The sequence below is a fragment of the Aquila chrysaetos genome, chromosome 15, assembly GCF_900496995.4.
Source record: "Aquila chrysaetos chrysaetos chromosome 15, bAquChr1.4, whole genome shotgun sequence".
NCBI classification, from domain to species: domain Eukaryota; kingdom Metazoa; phylum Chordata; class Aves; order Accipitriformes; family Accipitridae; genus Aquila; species Aquila chrysaetos.
Window position 1 is genome coordinate 7814790 of NC_044018.1, and position 17614 is coordinate 7832403.

General features: G+C 43.2%; 1 protein-coding gene across 6 annotated transcripts in view; it reads left to right on the forward strand.

The window, feature by feature from the left end:
* Positions 1 to 3627: 3627 nt before the first annotated feature.
* Positions 3628 to 17614, forward strand: part of ITSN2 (intersectin 2) — an 86035-nt gene continuing 72048 nt past the window's right edge. For 4 of the 6 annotated variants that reach the window (XM_030037843.2, XM_030037847.2, XM_041128897.1 and 1 more), the window contains exon 1: positions 3628 to 3753. The gene's annotated coding sequence lies outside the window, so the exon portion shown is untranslated. The other 2 variants (XM_030037845.2, XM_030037844.2) reach the window with 2 other exon arrangements.

Sequence of the window (17614 nt, forward strand, 5' to 3'; positions counted from 1 at the left end):
ACTTCAAGCAGTAGTCAAACTCTGAATGGAAACAAATTTCATTCTAGCAAACAGAGGACATAATTCTTCATTTTAAAGAAATGGTAATGCAGTTACTAATTAAAACAAAAAATTTAGATACAGTAGATGTAACACTAGTTTGTGCCTCAGACATAACTAAAAAAACATCTTTGTAAGGGTCTGCTCAGGTTGGGTAAGAGTTAGTTCAGCTTCACTTTAAGGATGCATTTTTTATAGCTCTCACTAAACTTTGGATGTCTACATGCTCCAGTTCCAAGGAAGAGTGAGTGAGTGACTGAGGGGCTGCTGTATTCAAATGTGTCTTCACAGCAGCCTGTGAGTCCTGCTCCTCTTCCTGCTAATTAATTAATCTTACAGATATTTATTGTTCTAATATCTCTGATTAGCTCTGGTTGTTTGTGGTAATGCAGATGAAACAGCATTCAGTTTGTCTAGAATAAGAATACATAAAGCTTTGATACGTTAATTTTTTACACAAGGTTTTCTCTCTAGGGAATGAGCTGAATTTTGCATTCTCTCCAACTTCTCCCTTCCCGGGCAACAAAGCTCGCAGTATTGCCGGTTTTCCTGGCTTTGGTTTTGTATCAAAGGAGGTATTAGGCAACATCTGTAGTTATCTCAAAATGAGGTACATTGCTGCTTTTCTATAGCGATCTCACATAACATTACTAACACAGATGGGTCCTTCACCGTACATATTTACAGAATCAAGTATCCCAATGTCCTTTATACACTTCCTGCTTTGTGCACTTTGTCACCTCAAAGGCAATGGTTAAGCACTATGTTTGGTTGTCATTTTTTTAAAGTAAGTTCAATAACTTATCTTCAGATGGCAGCATGTTTTCAGGCAGGAGTAGAGAAGCAATTCGGGATTTTTTTCAGTGTCATATAAGGGGTCTCATTCCCAGTAGTGAAAAAGGCATATGTATCTCCTTTCATATGCACAGACTGGCAAATCTGCATATTAAAAAAAAAGCCACTATTGACTTTATTTAGCATATGAATTATCTAGTGGGGGGGGAGAGGAATGTTTAACAGTAAGAACACAAAATATATCAAAATATGTAATTAATTGTTGTAAATATTGTTAGGGTACAAAGTTGCATGTACTGTTCTAAGGTGGTATTCAAAGTTAAGATGTTACAGCTTCCAGGTATCTCCCTTGTTTCTGCGGAAGTTTGCAACAGAGGCAATGGAGGCAGCAAAGCAGGTGATGAGAGTCACTAAAGGTCATATTCTAGCCTAGCCATAGGTTTAAGTAGTTGCAGAACTGTATATAAAATTAAAATCAACTAAACATACATTAAAACTCAGCCCCTGTATGATTCATCTTCCCTTCAATCATGTGCACAAAACGCATGCTGTACCACATACCTGGCCGCCAGCACCACTTCCCAACTCTCCCCACCTCAGTTTTCCGCATGGCCTTTTGGCCAGTGGGACGAATGTCATACAGTACATGGCCCAAGTCCGTTTGCTTGGTGGGACCTGGTGGTAACATCAATTATGGAAGAAAAGAGCCAAGAGGTTCCTTGAGAAGACACCTAGTTCAATGTTCAAGGCAGGATCAGCTGTATTTACCGCACTCCTCACAGGTATCTGTCTAACCTGTTCTTAGAGACTTTTATTGACAGATTTTTCCACCGCCCTTCCCAGTACTTAACTACTGCAATCAGTAACCTGATCTTTTTTCTTCCTATGAGAAGTAACATGTTTATCTGGTTTATTGTTATCTCGATCCGATCCTCACTACAATAGCCTTTATGAACCTGTAGACTGTTATGTCTGATGCAAGCACTTATCTTCAATCCCAAGCAGGCTGTAGGTGTTGCCTACACAACAAAGTCACATTTAGAACTATGCTATATCACTATAATGTGTACTAAATGTATTAAAGACTGCGTTTTAAGAGACATTAGAAAGTAATTAAAATGAAAAATGTCAGATGAGAGACTTTTTAACTGGCCTCCAGAGGAGTCTGTTCTTGACCCAGGGCTGCTCTGTTATCTCAGTCAATTATTTGGAATTAAATGAAGCACTGCTCATGAAATCTGCAGATGCCTTCAAAACAGCCGAAGGCCACCTGGGCTGGGGGCCACTGAGTGATTTAAATCACAAAGTCAGCAAGTGTCCCTTGAACAACATGTGTTTTAATCCACCTACATGGCAAATATCTATGCATCAAAGACGAAGTAGCTGGCTGTGCATGGGAACAAAAATACAAAGCATGCTTTTGGGCTGGGAGCAAGGAATGAAAATAGTGTCTTCAAAAGCATTGGATCAGATGAGGGCTGAGGAGATCACGAGGGATAAATGCATGAATACAAGCTGCCAACGCAATGTGGCAGCTGTAACAGCAAATGCAAACGTTAAATGTCTAAGCAAAAATACTGAAGAGTAGTATGTGCTAGTATGTGGCTATGACCATTACATGGCACAGTAACGTGACTATTCTGGAGTCACGATGAATGATAAAAGGTGTAACAAACTGGAAAGGCTCATTAAGAACCCAGAAGAACGAGTCGGTGGAAAAATCTGCTCTGTATGAAGGTGGTATGTAATTATCTACACAGCAAAAACATAGCAGAAAGGCGCTGTAGTCTTCTGTACATAGCAAGATCCACTCACTGAAGAAGGAAAATGTTTAATGTTTAAAAATGATGGCATTTTTCATGCCTTTCCCTTCTCTAGGACTCTTTAATTTTTGAAAACGTAAATCCCTGAAACCCTACATATTTCACTATGCTGAGCAGTGCCTGGCGTGAGACGAATTTAGTTCCCCGTGCCAGCCGCCTCCTGCCCGGTGCCGCCGGTGGAACACGCTTACCACTGAGGAGCACCAGCAGGCACTCCCAAGGGTACCATCATCCCTCTCCCAGGGGTGCCCAGCGTGGAAAAATTAGCTTAATCTGGGCGTCCTGCCTGCGCAGAACGGTCAAAGCAGTGGCATTAGCTTTTCAGCTTCCACAAGGAACTAACAGTCGAGATAGGACTGAGATTAGAGTTTGTTACCCTTTTTTTCTAAACATACAGCTAGAAAACTAAAGAAGTAGTAATTTATGGAGCAGATGGGGAGGCAGCGGTTGGAATCAACAGTGAGAAAAATTTCAGTAAGGATGTGGTGAATTTTCTGTCAGTTAAGGTCTTTAAACGGCAGCTTACTACTTGGCAGGAATCATCCTGCAGAGCACACGGCACCGACCGGCGCTTGCAGCGGGGCTCGCTGCGTGGGATCCCGGCGTGCTGTGCCGCAAAGGTCAGGCCGGGCGCCGGTAACAGGTCTGTCTTTCCCACCTCCGGGTCCCAGCACTACTCCTTGGCTAGCTTGGGCCAGACCCGGGAGGCGGCACCCCCGGGCAAGGCGACCCTTCACTGAGGCGCCGGCCTTGCGCCCCAAGCGCTGATGCCCCCCTCGCCCGGGGCTGCCCGCCCGCCCGCCCGCCCGTTCCCCCCTGCCCGCCCGTTCCCCCCTCGGGATGCGGTCGTGCTCCGCCAAGCGACCGCCGCCGCCCCCACGCCCTCGCCCCGCGACTGCCGGGCGCGGCGCCGGCACCCAGCGGCGCCCTCGGCCCGTGCCCGCCGGCCCCGGCTCCCTCCCCCGCTCTTCCTTCCCGGGCGGCCCCCGCCTCCGCCGCCATGTTGTGGGGCTGACGCCGCCGCGGGAGGCGGAGGAGGAGGAGGCAGCGGCGGCGGCAGCCCTTGCGGAGCCGGCGCTGACGGGCAGCGCAACAGGTACAAGCGGCGGGGCGGCGTGCGGCTCCTCCGCGCCCGCAGGAGCGGGGCCACCTCCCGACCGGACCCGACCCGACCGGACCCGACCGGCGGGGCGGCCCCGTCCCCAGGGTGCGGGGGGCGGCCGAGGGAAGGGAGGTGCGGGGTGTGTGTGGGGGGGCGAGCTCCGGCGGCGCGGAGCTGTCAGCCCGGCCGCCCCGCGGGGCCTCGCTGCGGGCCCGGGGCGGCGGGGCACGGCCGGCCTGGGCGCTGCCGGGCGGGGAAGCGCCTGCCCCTGCCGTCCTGTAAGCACAGCAGCCGCCCGGGCGGGGGGCGGGCGTGGGGAGGAACAGGCGAGGTTTCTATTGCGCCAAGCCGCTTTATTTATATTCCGCGCCCCCCCCCCCCCGCCTTTGAGGGTGGTGGGGTTTGGGGTTTTTCTTTCCTCTTAAAAATAGCGTTTTGCGTAGGTTTCGCCCTCCCGGAGAGCAGCTGACTTGCCCGACTCCCCGGCGAGGCCGTGAGTCCCCCCCCCGGCGGCGGCGGGGCCGGGCGCTGTCAGGGAGCCGGGGCTGGGCAGCGGCTCCCCCGCGCTCCCCGCCGCAGTCCCGTTCCCGGCGTTTCTATGGGAACTGCTCTTCCCGGGAGCTGGCTCCATCGCCGGGCCGTAAAGTTTGGCCGCTGAGCTCCGCTGCTTGTCTGCGGGGCGGGGGGGAGGCGGCGGTCCGGGCGGAGCTGGCGGTAGCGCCTGCTGCTAGCGCTGCTGCTCGCCTTGGCTCTATCGCTGCTCTGCGAGGGGAAGAAACACCGGTGTCGGTGCCCAAACAGCTCACTGTCTACCCAAGGGAGCGCCCTGGCGAGGTGAGGTGACTCGGACGTGTTAAGGGACCCCGGGTGGTTGTGGGGATGGCGATTTTGTTTCTTGTAGTTACTGTGCAAGCCTAGAGTTTGGAGAAATTGAAGTGGTTTCTGCAGTTGAAGTTTGTGAACTGCTTTGTCGGTAAATAGACTGGCTTTCCTTGGTCTCGGCTTCGTGCTGCGGCATGTCGTAGCTCAGAAAATAAAATGGGGCTGAGATAACGTGATTCGGTTCCCTAAACATTAAAATACTATTTTGAGTACCTTAAATGGTTTTCGTAGCAGTTGACGCTTTGACATCTGTCACATAGCAGAACTTGAAAGTAGATGGTGCTTTAGATAGCACCTATGATCTTTAACCTACGCTCATAGCGGTTCTCTTAAACATCAGTTGGAAATTCCCCATCTAAAACACTGGAATGAGAAGTTACAAGCTGCTTGCCCTTGTGTTCAGGCTGCCCTAGCGTTTGCGTCTCTCTTTTGGGAACATGATGTTTTTTAAACTTGTTTTTGTTCATGCTTGCCTGTGATGGCAGCAGCTCCCACGCTTGAATGTGCACAGGAAAACATAAAAAGCATGTGAAGCAGTACAGCTTTGGCGTGGTGTGGATAACATCGGTGGTACGCAAAATGCAGCTTGCTTTCAAGAGTTTTAAATTGTTCATCTGAAATTAGGTTGTAATTCAAAGACTGTAGCTGTAACAAACATCTATGGCCACTGATGCGACGGTGATGTTTAGAAATAATGAGTATTAGGAACTAATGGGATAAATAGCTAGCTGGGCTTCATTTTTCTACTAAACCTTGTTCATTTTTGTTCTCATGTTTCCACTCTACCTTCCCTGTTTGGTTTGTCTGTATTTTTTTTATTCTGACTAAGCTGGGAGGAGCGTTCACACCACCATACCTCTGGATATTAAGAGAAACCTTAGTTCAGACTCTAGGCTCCGTATAATGTTAAGAGAACCGCATGCATCCCTGCAAACATGGATTGAGACTGCTCCATGCTCTCTGTTACACAGAAATTGTGGTCAGATTAGCATCCTAACTCAGGTACCTAAGTTAGATCAAGTGAATATGCTTCTCCATTTAATTACTATCCTGAGGGAATTGCATTTATGTTTTTTCTCCTCTGTCTATACAGGATGTAGCGTATGGGATGTATCCCTCACTGAGCTGTTAGCTGCTACTGTAATATAAACAAAGAGTATGTTCCTGTAGCACTAACAATAACAAAAATGCTGTACCTGTGGCTTGTTTGTGCTAATCGCCATATGGGGTTATCTACTGTAGGTGGTTCTGCTATTAGAGCTATCTGCTGCTTATTTTTTTCACCATTCTTGTTGTGGACAGAGTAAGGTAGGTTAAGGCAGAAGTGACCCGTGAATGATTTTGAACTGTGTTGTTGAGAAGGCTTTATTTATTGAGTTTCAGGTATTATAGTGACTGGGACCACGACAGTTCTTACAGTAGGTTTATTTACAGATATTTCTGTTGGGGTCTTTAATATTGAAAAGTGAATTAATTTCATGCCATAGCAAAGTAGCAGCTATGAAAAATGAAGCTAAGTTCTGTAGGTGATAGTAATTCTTCATTGAGCTACTCATCTGGAGCTGGTGGGGAAAAGGGACAGGATTTTGAAAGTGAAAGGTAATCTATGTCTTTTGCATGGGGCATTATCAAAAAGCTTCACACCTCTCGAAAAGAGGCGTCTGTCAGGAAGAGACCTTGTGATTAGCTCCTGAAGAGGAGTGTAGTCCAGGTCATTAGTTCCTATTGCAAATTGAGACAGAGGTCTCTGGCCTGAGAGATACCTCATTAATTAACAGTCTACAAGTAAATTCTCTGCTCTTACCTCAAAAGATTAAGTTTGATCAGCATGTAAAATTTGAGAAGAGACCATTTCATGAGATTTTCTTTTTAAGTCCAGAGTAGTTCTCTCTCCCTTTTTAAAACTGGTTCAAAAGTTGGACATGTTTCCTTTCAAGTGAAAATAGGCCAGAAATGAACATTAAAAATAAAGATCTCCAGTATCTCAGTTTTTAAAATAGCTTTTAACTGCTTCCATTTGCTTTTATTTACCTAAAATGTAGTCATAGAATAATTTAGTTTGGAAGGGACTTCTGGAGATAACTGGTCCAACTCTCACTAAAAGCACAGCCAGCTTAGAGCAGGTTGCTCAGAGCCATGTCTGGTTGTGTTTGGACTACCTCCAGGGGTGGAGATCCCACAACCTCTCTGAGTAGCCCTCTCCAGTTTGGCATCCAGACTTGGTCAGAGTGCATCCCATCTCGTTGCCCAGATTGTCAGCGAAGACACTAAACAGTATTGGCTGTGGTATCAACCCCTGAGGAACATCATTAGTTCCAACCAGATGGATTTTGGACTCCTGATCACAGCCCTTTGAGTCCACTGGTCAAGCTAGTTTTCCACTCAGTTTACAGTCAACCTATTAAAACTGTATTTCACCATTTTGGCTCTAAAGATACTGTGGGAAATGTTGTTGAAAGCCTTCGTAAAGTCACAACAAGCTGCTCTGCCCTCGTCCGCAGAGCAGGTCATCTCAACACAGAAAGCTATGAGATGTGTCAGGTGTGGTTAGTCCTGGGTAGGTGCATGCTGGCAGTTTCCCATTATCTTCTTGTTCTTTAAGCATCTGTAGGTGGTTCCCAGGAGGATTTGCTCCATAATCTTTCCAGGGACTAAAGTCAGACTTAGCAGCCTTCGGTTTTGTTGAACTGTCCCTCTTGCCCTTCCAGAAGATGGGTGTGATGTTTGCCTTTTTCCAGTTGTCAGGATCCCTGACCAGTCACCAAGACCTTCCAAAAACCATAGAGCTTGGTCTTGCAATGACATCAGCCAGTGTTCCTGGCAGCGCTGGTGCTGTGACTTGTTCCATATATGTGTATGCAACTGCTACATTTCCTTGTTTTCAAGTTACTTTATTTTGACTTCCAAAAGCTGCTTTCAGTTCAGTGTAATGCCACATCTCTTGGCAAGGTATATTAGATGACGGATCCTGCTATGTTTTTAAGTTTTGGGGGGAAGCTTGACATAAACATAGTCCTTTTGTGAAAATTGTGAGAGGAGTATAGGTTGTTGACTTTGTGAATTTGTGGTGTTGCTTTTGGATTGGAGGGCTCATTTCATGTGGCTGAATGATGTGGGAAAGTCAGTGACCTTTCTTTACCTTTCTCATCTTAAGTGATGACTGGTGATTATAAAGATAACAAAAGATAATGTAGAACTAATTAGAGAATTCTCTTTTTTTATGACTGACCTATTTCAAGCACTATCATTTGTCAGTAAAACACTTAACACAAAGTGTACTTTGAGGTTCAGAGATTGACCCTAGGTATGGGGTGAAATAGGGTACTTACTGTATTCTTTTTAGCTTTAAAAACACATTATCACCCTTGAACTTCACCTTCTAAAATTGCATGTTCCTTGTGTACCCTGCTTGGTGAAGGATGATGCAACGGACTATTTTGGAGGGAAGCACTCTTGTTAGAGTGCCTGGTCAGATTTTTGGAAGTGCTAAGCAGCTGTTTTAAGTGATCCCACAATTTTCAAATGCTTAGTTGCAAATGTTGCGGGTGCCTGAATTACCTCTGGAAATCTGTTTCTGAATCCTGATCAGTATAGAACTGGGAGGCTTATCTCTACATGTTGGTTCAAGTTCCTTTCAGTGACCAACCAATGTAAGCTGAAATTTTAAGCCAGCTGTGAGCAGTGCCACTGGTGAAGCCTTGTTTTCTGTGGTGTTGGCTGTCTGAATCTAATCAGATGTAAGCTTTTGTTGAAGTTTTTCTCGTGGGCAGTATGTTTAGAACATCTTTCAGCCATGTAGATTCTCTGGTGTCTAATATTGGTATGCAAATGTACAGCAGTCTTTCTCATTAATGGGGGCACTAAATTTGGTAGTGTCTTCTCTGTTTGGTTGCCTATTTTCATGAATCTTGTAGGCAGTTAAGATCTTTGCAAAGTCCACCCTTCTGTTAAGTTTGGTTCATGTTGGATGATGGGATTCATCAAAGTACGTATTAACTACTCGTGCCTCATACCCTTAGAAAGCCAAGCTAAGAATTTAAGCATGCTGGTTACTTGGTTACTAGGATGTTACTCCTTTCATTGAAGATCTTGTCCATCAGGATTTTTTTTTTATTCTGAGATTTATTTAAGTCTTTCTCTAGAAAACAAGATAGGTAATTTTATTTCATGAGGCGTCTTTGATTCTTCTTACATCCACACATACTTTGTTTTATTGCGTATTGCAAGACTGACTATACAGAGACTGTAGTAACTTGTTTTTCTGGTACTGTTGTGGCATTAGCACCAAACATTCAAAAGGTGAGGAATAGGTCACATAAAAATCATAAAGTAAAAGTGGAGCTGATGAAATGTCATTTTCTTCAAATTCAGAATGTTTAAGACTTCGTAAGTATAGGAACACAGCCTGGCCAGGTTGGTTACTTGGATCCTAGAGTTAAAGTAATGAGTTGAACATTAATATATAGATGAGCACAGTGTTGTGTAACTCTTATTTTCGGAACACCACATGAAATTCAAATGATGTAACATGATGACAGTAGCAGCGCAACACATTGGAGTTACCTACTAAAGGACAATTACCTGAGTACTATTTTTAAACATTTTTGCAGTTACAGATAGTTGAAAAAACATGGTTGATCCAGATAAGTCACAGCTGCTTTGGGACTGCGATTCTGAGAGCAGCCAGTTTGACTTGAGACATTTGATATGGGATGTTGTTGCTTCAGCTTCAGAAGTAGCAGATAATAATTCTGAGCTGGGTCTTCTAGTGAAAATTTTCAAGGCTGATGCAAGTGGAGCTTGTGAAATGCTGTGGCATCAGTTGTGAGTGATATCTGCAGCTAGTGATTCAACAGCATACACATGAAGTAAGGGAAGAACAGGAAATGGGAGTTATTCTTCTTTGTTTCTAAAAATACTACAACTGGAATGCAGAAAAATGACCTATTATGGCTATACTAATAAGTGTATCAAAAATCAGAGCTGACTTAAATAATACTTTTAGCCTTATCTTTCAAAGGTCAAGAATTTTACTAATCAAAATCTAAAACTCCCTTGCTTTTTCCACTACACTCTTAGTGTAGTCATAATATTATGAATTTCTTAAGGTAGGACAAGTGTCTTTCTAACTAAGATACACTTCTGCTTATAGGGACTTCACATGACATTGAGATATGTGTCTAACCCAGGTATAATTGGTTCCCTAAGTTCATGAAATTCATTTGCAGTGGTCAAAACATGATTACTGTATGCTGTTAGAGCCCAGTGTTGAAGGTTAAGAGACCAAATTTCAACTGGATGCTTTGAAGAACTGTTCTTGGTAATATAGCGTGGACAGGACTTGTGGCTGAGAGCGTGGTCAGAGCAGGAGGCTTCAGCTGGGGCAGGTAAGAGGTGCTGTGGCTACGCTGCCTGGGTCCTGGGTCCAGCTCAGGACCAGCATGCCTCCTGGGGCTCCTGTACTGGGTGGGATCTCTTGGACCTCCATTACACCCACGGTTTTCTATCTTGCTTTGGGGAATGCATTTTGACCCATCTGTTGCCCATCCAAAATAATGCTACCTAGTTAATTTTTCTTGTTTTGACTGCCAAAGCTGATTTGCTTTTTCTCCCATGAGGTTTTCTTGGTTTTTGTTTCATCAAAAATAAACTACATTTCTTTGCTTTAAAGGCCTCTTGTGGCCTGTCTCCTCTCTGCTTGTCATCTCATTCAATTTTGAGAAGTTAAGCCTGTGATGGTTTTGTGCACCTGCCCAGCTTGAAAGCAGATACCTAAAATGTAAATCCAAGTCTCACTGAATGTTTTACCTTCATTAGTTTTACAAATAGTGAAATACTGGTCTCTGCTGTGTGTAGAAGATTGGCCACATATTCTGTATCTTTTGTTTTATTCTTAGCTATAGCAGTCCATTAGATGTTCTGTATGTTTTGCATTGTTATCTGGGACTGAAAGCTGAGCAACAAGTTAAGTAGCAGCTCCTGTATCATAAGGAGAAGATAATCTAAGAATTCTTCTGTTAGGTGGGGTTTTTTTTCTCTGTTAGGAGGCAGATTTCACTTGTGCTTCTGATGGAAGGACAGGAGGGGGCTCAAAAATTTCCTCTAAGATGGCAAGACTTCGAATGGGTAAGCTCTTAAGTAATATGCTCTGAATGTTTCCAGTCATGGTTGAAGTCAGAAAATAATGGAAAGAAGAGAAAACTCATCAAAGATTTATGTTTCATCTAAGTTCACGTTGATGTAAATTAGGAGTTGCAGTGTGGAAGTGGAGAACTGTAGGTTTCAAGGTGTGTGGACCTCACCAAACAGCATCTTGGGGCTCTTGCACAGTGCTTGCAAATAATTAGATGTGAGAATTGATGTGTCTCAAAACAGGATCTAGAAAAAACAGCATATGGAGTGGGGAGTCATGTAAATTAGAAAGTAGGAAGCAAAAAAGACAAGAGTGTATTTTAAGTTACCACCCATTCAGGAGCAAGTGTATCTCACTCAGCTCTCTGGAAAGGTTATGATATGCAGAAAGGTTATGATATGCAGCCTGGAGTTCCTTCTCGAAGGTAGAAGCTCAGAGCCCCTTAAAAAAAGAATCTTATAAATAATCCACCCCGTGTTTTTTTCTTTTTTTCTTTTCCTTTTTAAGCAAAGCAAGCAGAGGTGGTGATGTCTGCCAGTGTCTGGGATCAGGTTAGTGAATGTATTCTTCCAGGGCGTGACAGAACTGGGTTCAACTCCCATCTTTTCCTGAGGAAGTTCATGTATGCATCTCCTGGGAGAAGGGCCAGGGATTTAAATAGTGGGCTTCCTGAAGTGGCATTCTCATTCCCTCCTTCAGAATTTTTTCTTCTTTGCAAAGAAGAATCAAAGCTGGAGGGGCATGGACAGAGAGGGACCTGCGGCTGTCTGGCTCAGTGGAAGAGAATTTCATGTAGGAGGTTGAAGTCCTGAGTTGACGTTACTATTCCAAACACTGTGCATGGGTTTCCTTAAACAACTGTGCAATAAAATGTGGGAAAGCCTTCTCCTAGGAGGAAGGAAAGATCTGTTTCAATCTCCAGCGACAGAGGAGAGTTGAACTGGGTCTTGATATTTTGAATGGGTGCTTTCACAGCTGAGCAGCTGTGTAAGAAACAGAGTAAACCCATCAATACTGACCACACAATTATGTTTTTTAAAAAGAAACAGAGATTCTTGTATTTTGTGTGGCATCCATTTTGCATGGTCAGTATATTCAGAAAGCCTGTTAGTCGGGCAAGGTGGGCAGAAGGGTATTTGTCAGAAAAAAATATTTTTTGTGTTCTGTCTTAATCACTGTTTGGAAGCAGGTTGCTCTGTAACAGTGAGCAAGGAGGGGACTTTGTACCATAGGGTTAAGAAGAAAAATATTTAACGCTTTTTTTTTTTTCTTGAAATGTCAAAATATTAGCTTGCAGTACTCTTATCCACAGTAACAGAGGGGAGCAGGAAGAGCTAGCGATCTGCTAGCTACCCGGGACTGACTTCTTCATTTTGTTACTGATGTCATTCATTTGTTATCAGAGTGGGTGGACTTTGTGAAGCTGGCCACAGTACATTTTGAAAAGGCCATGTCACTGTGTATAGCTCCACTGTATAAAGGAGATAAATTCTTGGCCTGCCAAAATGTGTTGGTTTTCTTTTATTGTTTTTAATCGGTAAACTTTTCTACCGATATGTCTTGAACAAAGAGAAGTTGTAGTCTGTGCTGCTTTATAATGCCTTACTAATGCTTGCTATTCTCCGATTTTCAAGAGGATAATCCAAAAAAAGCACAGAACAACTACATGGGCTGTTATGCTGTTACTGTTTGATTTGCAAATACTGAGTAGTCTTTGTGTGTCCAGATCCACAGGTGTTGCAAAGAGTAAATCGGTCAACTAGTACTGCAATCTCTGTCCTTGCTAATTGGTTCTTACAGCAAAAATCTGCAATGTATCTTCTTTCTGTCCTTGAGAAAAGGAAAAGACTAGTAGTGTGTCCACACAGGCTGCTTCTGCGGTATTTGCTTTATTCCAGTTAAAACTGGTAGGACAGACCCTGATGCACCAGACCTTCATTCCTACTAAAACTGTGTGGCTGTGTTTTTTTTTCTGAGAAATATTTTGAAAAAAATTGATTAAAGTATAAATATTAGCAAAGATTGTGGTAAGACTGTTCTTCAGAAAATGGCAATATGCCTATGATGGAAAAGAAAGTTTTTCTTTTCCCTTTCTCCTGCAGTCTGCCCAGCTCTAATGTTTTCTAATGCTTTCAGCATGGTTGTAAGGTTCCCCCTCCTTCTTGCAATCTTGTCATTTCTTTCTCAACTTGTATCAACTGTAAGGAACACTGAGAGAGGGAGCAGAAGTTGCAGTTTGGCAGGTCAGTTTGTGAAAACAATTAGTGCTTTAAACATTGGGACTGCTCAGATGGTTTGTTTACAAGAACTTGCCGTTCTGCTATTTAAACCTAACATCCAAGTTTTCCTGTTTTCACCCTAAATGGCATCAGGGCTTAATGTAGTCTACAGCGTTCACCAGGATGTTTGATCCTGTTTTGTTACAATGTGGATCTCCTGCTGTGGATGCCACAGTTTCTTGCAACGGGTAACTGGGTTCACCAAGCACCTCTCCTAGAACATTTTGCAGAGACAAATCCTTTTCTGTGAGATATTCTAGTTGTGATGGCCATTTTTCCATCTATATCTTCTGTTTGGGATACTAGTTATAGTCTTTTCTTGATTTTTTTTTTTCTTCAGTAAATTTTTTTATATGGCATTGGGTTTCTCTGTAGTATTGTGTAATAAGGTTCTTTGGAAATTTACAGCTTTCACCTCGATTAATGATTGAAAGTTATCAGAGTTGTTCTAAAAAAATGTAAGTTTGGCCTAAAGCAAGAATATTTTGCTGAGATTTCCCTTGGTAAATAAATAGTGCACACCTGTGTCCTAAAGGTGCAAGGTACTTTTGCAGATGGCAACTAGAGCAACTTTATTTGGAGTTTGTGAAAATAAGCTGCTTTTAACGTTGATTTGTGCATAATATCCAAGCCTTTGGGGTGTGCTGTGGCAACGTAGATGACGGAATACTTGTTGAGGGCAAGCTGCATTCTTTGGGAGGGATTGTTTCCACAGATCTTTGAAAAATATGTGTAGACTTTGAGTTTACTGGACTGTTTCCTCCTTCCCTAAAAAATTGAATGAGGGGAAATTATGTTGCAACGATGCTTTTATTTTTGCTTTTTTTACCTCTCGGTGCAGCTTTGGAATTTGTCACCAGAGAAGCATGTGTGCTTGGTGTAACCCTGGTGTCTGGATGAAACGGATCTGTCCAAAGGGATACAGTGGGGTCTCAGTGCTGGTGTGATATGAAAACTTGTAAAAACCGCATTTATGATTCCTGGTTGCTCCTGTAAGGTCGTAGTTTTCAGTATTATTTGTGGGGGTTAATGTAGGAGGTTTTTGGTGCCCTTCAGGTCTAGTATTTTAAAATATGACAAGATCTGCCTATAGACATAATAATGAGATGGCAGAGCTAAATCATGATTTAATCACATCACATTGGTGTAATGTACTCTTAGTACAGATCTGTTGGGCAGTTCCCTCTTGGTTTTGGACCTAAGGTTGGTACATCTACATGGCAGTGCCTGGTGCAGACTTATGAGGCTTGGTCAGCCCAGGCTTGGGAAATTTAGGGAATTTTCAGGTATGCTGAAAAAACCTGTGTTGATAATTTGGGCCGAGCTGGTCATTATTTTTGAGAGTGCTGCACTGGAACAGAGTATCAGTGTAGTATTAGAAACATCTGATCTCTGACTCCTTCTTTTGAGAGGACAGATAATGGTATGGATGATAACTTGGGTGTGCTGTATTCAGTGTCTGACTATGGTTTCTAATTCTGCTTGATGTGAGCTATGAAACTTCTGTTACCACAGAATCATAGAATGGTTTGGGTTGGAAGGGGCCTTTAAAGATCATCTAGTCCAACCCCCCTGCCATGGGCAGGGACACCTTCCACTAGACCAGTTTGCTCAAAGCCCCATCCAACCTGGCCTTGAACACTTCCAATGATGGGGCATCCACAACTTCTCTGGGCAACCTGTTCCAGTGTCTCACTATCCTATTCATAAAAAAAATTTTCTCCTTGTGTCCAACCTAAATCTACCTTCTTTTAGTTTAAAACCAGTGCCCCTTGTTCTGTCCCCACAGGCCCTGGGTAAAAGTCTCTCTCCATCTTTCTTATAAGCCCCCTCCAAGTATTGCAATAAGGTTTCCCTGGAGCCTTCTCTCCTCTCGGCTGAACAACCCCAACTCTCCCAACCTTTCCTCACAGGAGAGGTGCTCCAGCCCTCTGACCATTTTCACAGCCCTCCTCTGGACCTGCTCCAACAGGTCCATGTCTGCCTTGCACTGGGGACCCCAGAGCTGGATGCAGCACTCCAGGTGGGGTCTCACAAGAGCAGAGAGGGAGAATCACCTCCCTCGACCTGCTGGCCACGCTTCTTTTGATGCAGCCCAGGATAGAGAACAGTTGTCTTACAGATTAGTGAAGGATAGTTGCCTGTATATGTAGCTGTCGGTAACAGTGGGCTGGAGTTACCCCAGCTGATGAATACGAACAAGGAACACGTGTGCTCCGTAGACGCAGAGCTTTCATAAATAGGAAGGACCCTCACCAAGCTAACATGAGGGCTCTGACCTCAAATTTTTTCAGTTGAAATTGATTTTAAAATACGGTATAGTTGAGACTCTAGGGACATAAAAATAAGGGAGGGGGGGTTTACACATTTTGTGTGCGTTCAGCTGCCTGGGTTACTTCTCCCACTCACGTGGTCAGCAGTTGGAAGTTCAGAAAGCTCAATCTACATGAGCCATTTCAGCAAAACCAAAGAAGACAGTCTGACTTTATAGCTGTAAGTTGTGTAAAGTATTTTAAAAATAGATCTTAAGATTTTGGGCTATAAGAGTTAATCAGTTTATTATCAGACTTGTATTGTCTGATAATTATCTGACTTGTATTGTGAGGCCTCACCTTGAGTACTGCGTGCAGTTTTGGGCTCCACAATGTAAGAAGGATATAAAAATACCAGAATGTGTCCAAAGGAGGGCAACAAAGATGGTGAAAGGACTAGAGGGCAAGACTTCTGAGGAGCAGCTGAGGTTTGTTGAGCTTAGAGAAGGAGAGACCGAGGGGTGACCTCATTGCTCTACAGCTTCCTCATGAGGGGGAGCGTCGAGGGAGGTCCTGGTCCCTTCTCTGGTGATAGGACGTGAGGGAACGGCTTAAAGCTGCGTCAGGGGAGGTTAAGATTGGATATTAGGAGAAAGTTCTCCACTGAGAGGGTGGTCATGCACTGGAACAAGCTCCCCAGGGAAGTGGTCATGGCCCCAAGCCAGCTGGTGTTCGTGAAGTGTTTGGACAATGTTTTAACTTTCGGGTTGTCCTGTGTGGGGTCTGAAGTTGGACTCGATGATCCTCATGGGTCTCTTCCAACTTGGGGTATTCTGTGGTTCTGTGATTCTACTGTAATTACTCATTTAAAAAACCCTAAAAGAGATCTGAAAATAAGAGAAAAAAAAAATACATTGGAGGAAAGATCAAATGTGTAGCCTTTATCCAGTAAGGCTGTAAATGTAGCACAAGTCACATGCAGGTGGAAATCTCTGTCAACGCAGAGCTCTGCTGAGCTTTGCTCTGTGGATTCTGGGGATGTTCTCCAGCATCCCGCCTCTGTGTCATGGTTTCAGGTTCTCTTCTAGCCCCCCTTGACAGAACAGCTTTTGCAGAGAAATGTGCTGTAGAAATGTTCAACAACATTGGAAGTAGTTTTTGGGAAGGCTATATATAGATTTCAGGTGTCTTTTGGTAGGTTGCTGGTAAGGCCTAGGAAGAGGTGCTGGAAGCAACCTAAAAATACTCCAGTTTGTTTTAGAATTCATGTCTTGGAATAGATCCATGCTTCCTTTTTTTCATCTTTCTGCAACTGATACCTAATATCACCCTGAGAGATCATTTGGACTTGCTAATCATTCAATTTACTCTTTTTTATAGATATGTGTGTGTTTGTGTATACACTAATGTATGTATAATGTATATAAAAAACCGTGGAATGTCAAATGTCTTAATGACACTGGTCTGTAATGTGTCAGATTTAAAAAAAAAAAAAAAAATTGTTCATTCCTTACTGGACAGTTATATAAGCAACATAGAGCAAGATAACTTCAGATAAAATACTGTTCTTCATTCATTTGGGGGGGACCAGGTACGCACATGGCTGAGGTGTACAAATGACCCAGTGAGAATGAATGATTTGTGGCCTATTACAATAGCATGATTTTAGCTGTTATTTATAGGATATGTAAATAATAATACAAATAATATATAAACATATAAATAAATATATATAGTAATAATAATGATGTAAAATATGTAGAGAGGATTGTTAACAACTGATCCCAGACATTTTTATTTTCATTGCAGAAATGTGCAATAGATATAAAAAATGCTCTTCTGTCTACATGTGAAACCAGAGTGCTTTCTGTTTGTGTGATTTTTGTGATGAGATGTGCAGGAGTTTCCTTGGAGGGGGAGGGAGTATGGGGGATGTGATATTTCTGTACTTAATATTAAAATCTGTGGTTGTATTGAGATGTGAAGGGTTTTTTTGGTGCGGGGAGAAGGTTTGGTATCTAAAGGGGGCATGACAGAGGGATATGAGATGTGATTTTTTTTTTTTTTTTTTAAAATTAAAATCAAAATTTCATTTTTGTAGCTTCATCCTGAACAATAGTTTCTCCATGTAAAGCACAGGATAATGATGTATAAATTTTAGTATTTAACTAAAATTATCTCATCCAAAGCAAAAGCTCACTGCATTGTCTTAGTTCTATGTAAAGCCATGCTTATGCTTATCCCTCAGATAAGTATTAGTGAATACTTTGCAGTTCTAAAGAATTAATAACAATACAGGTACTCTTGAA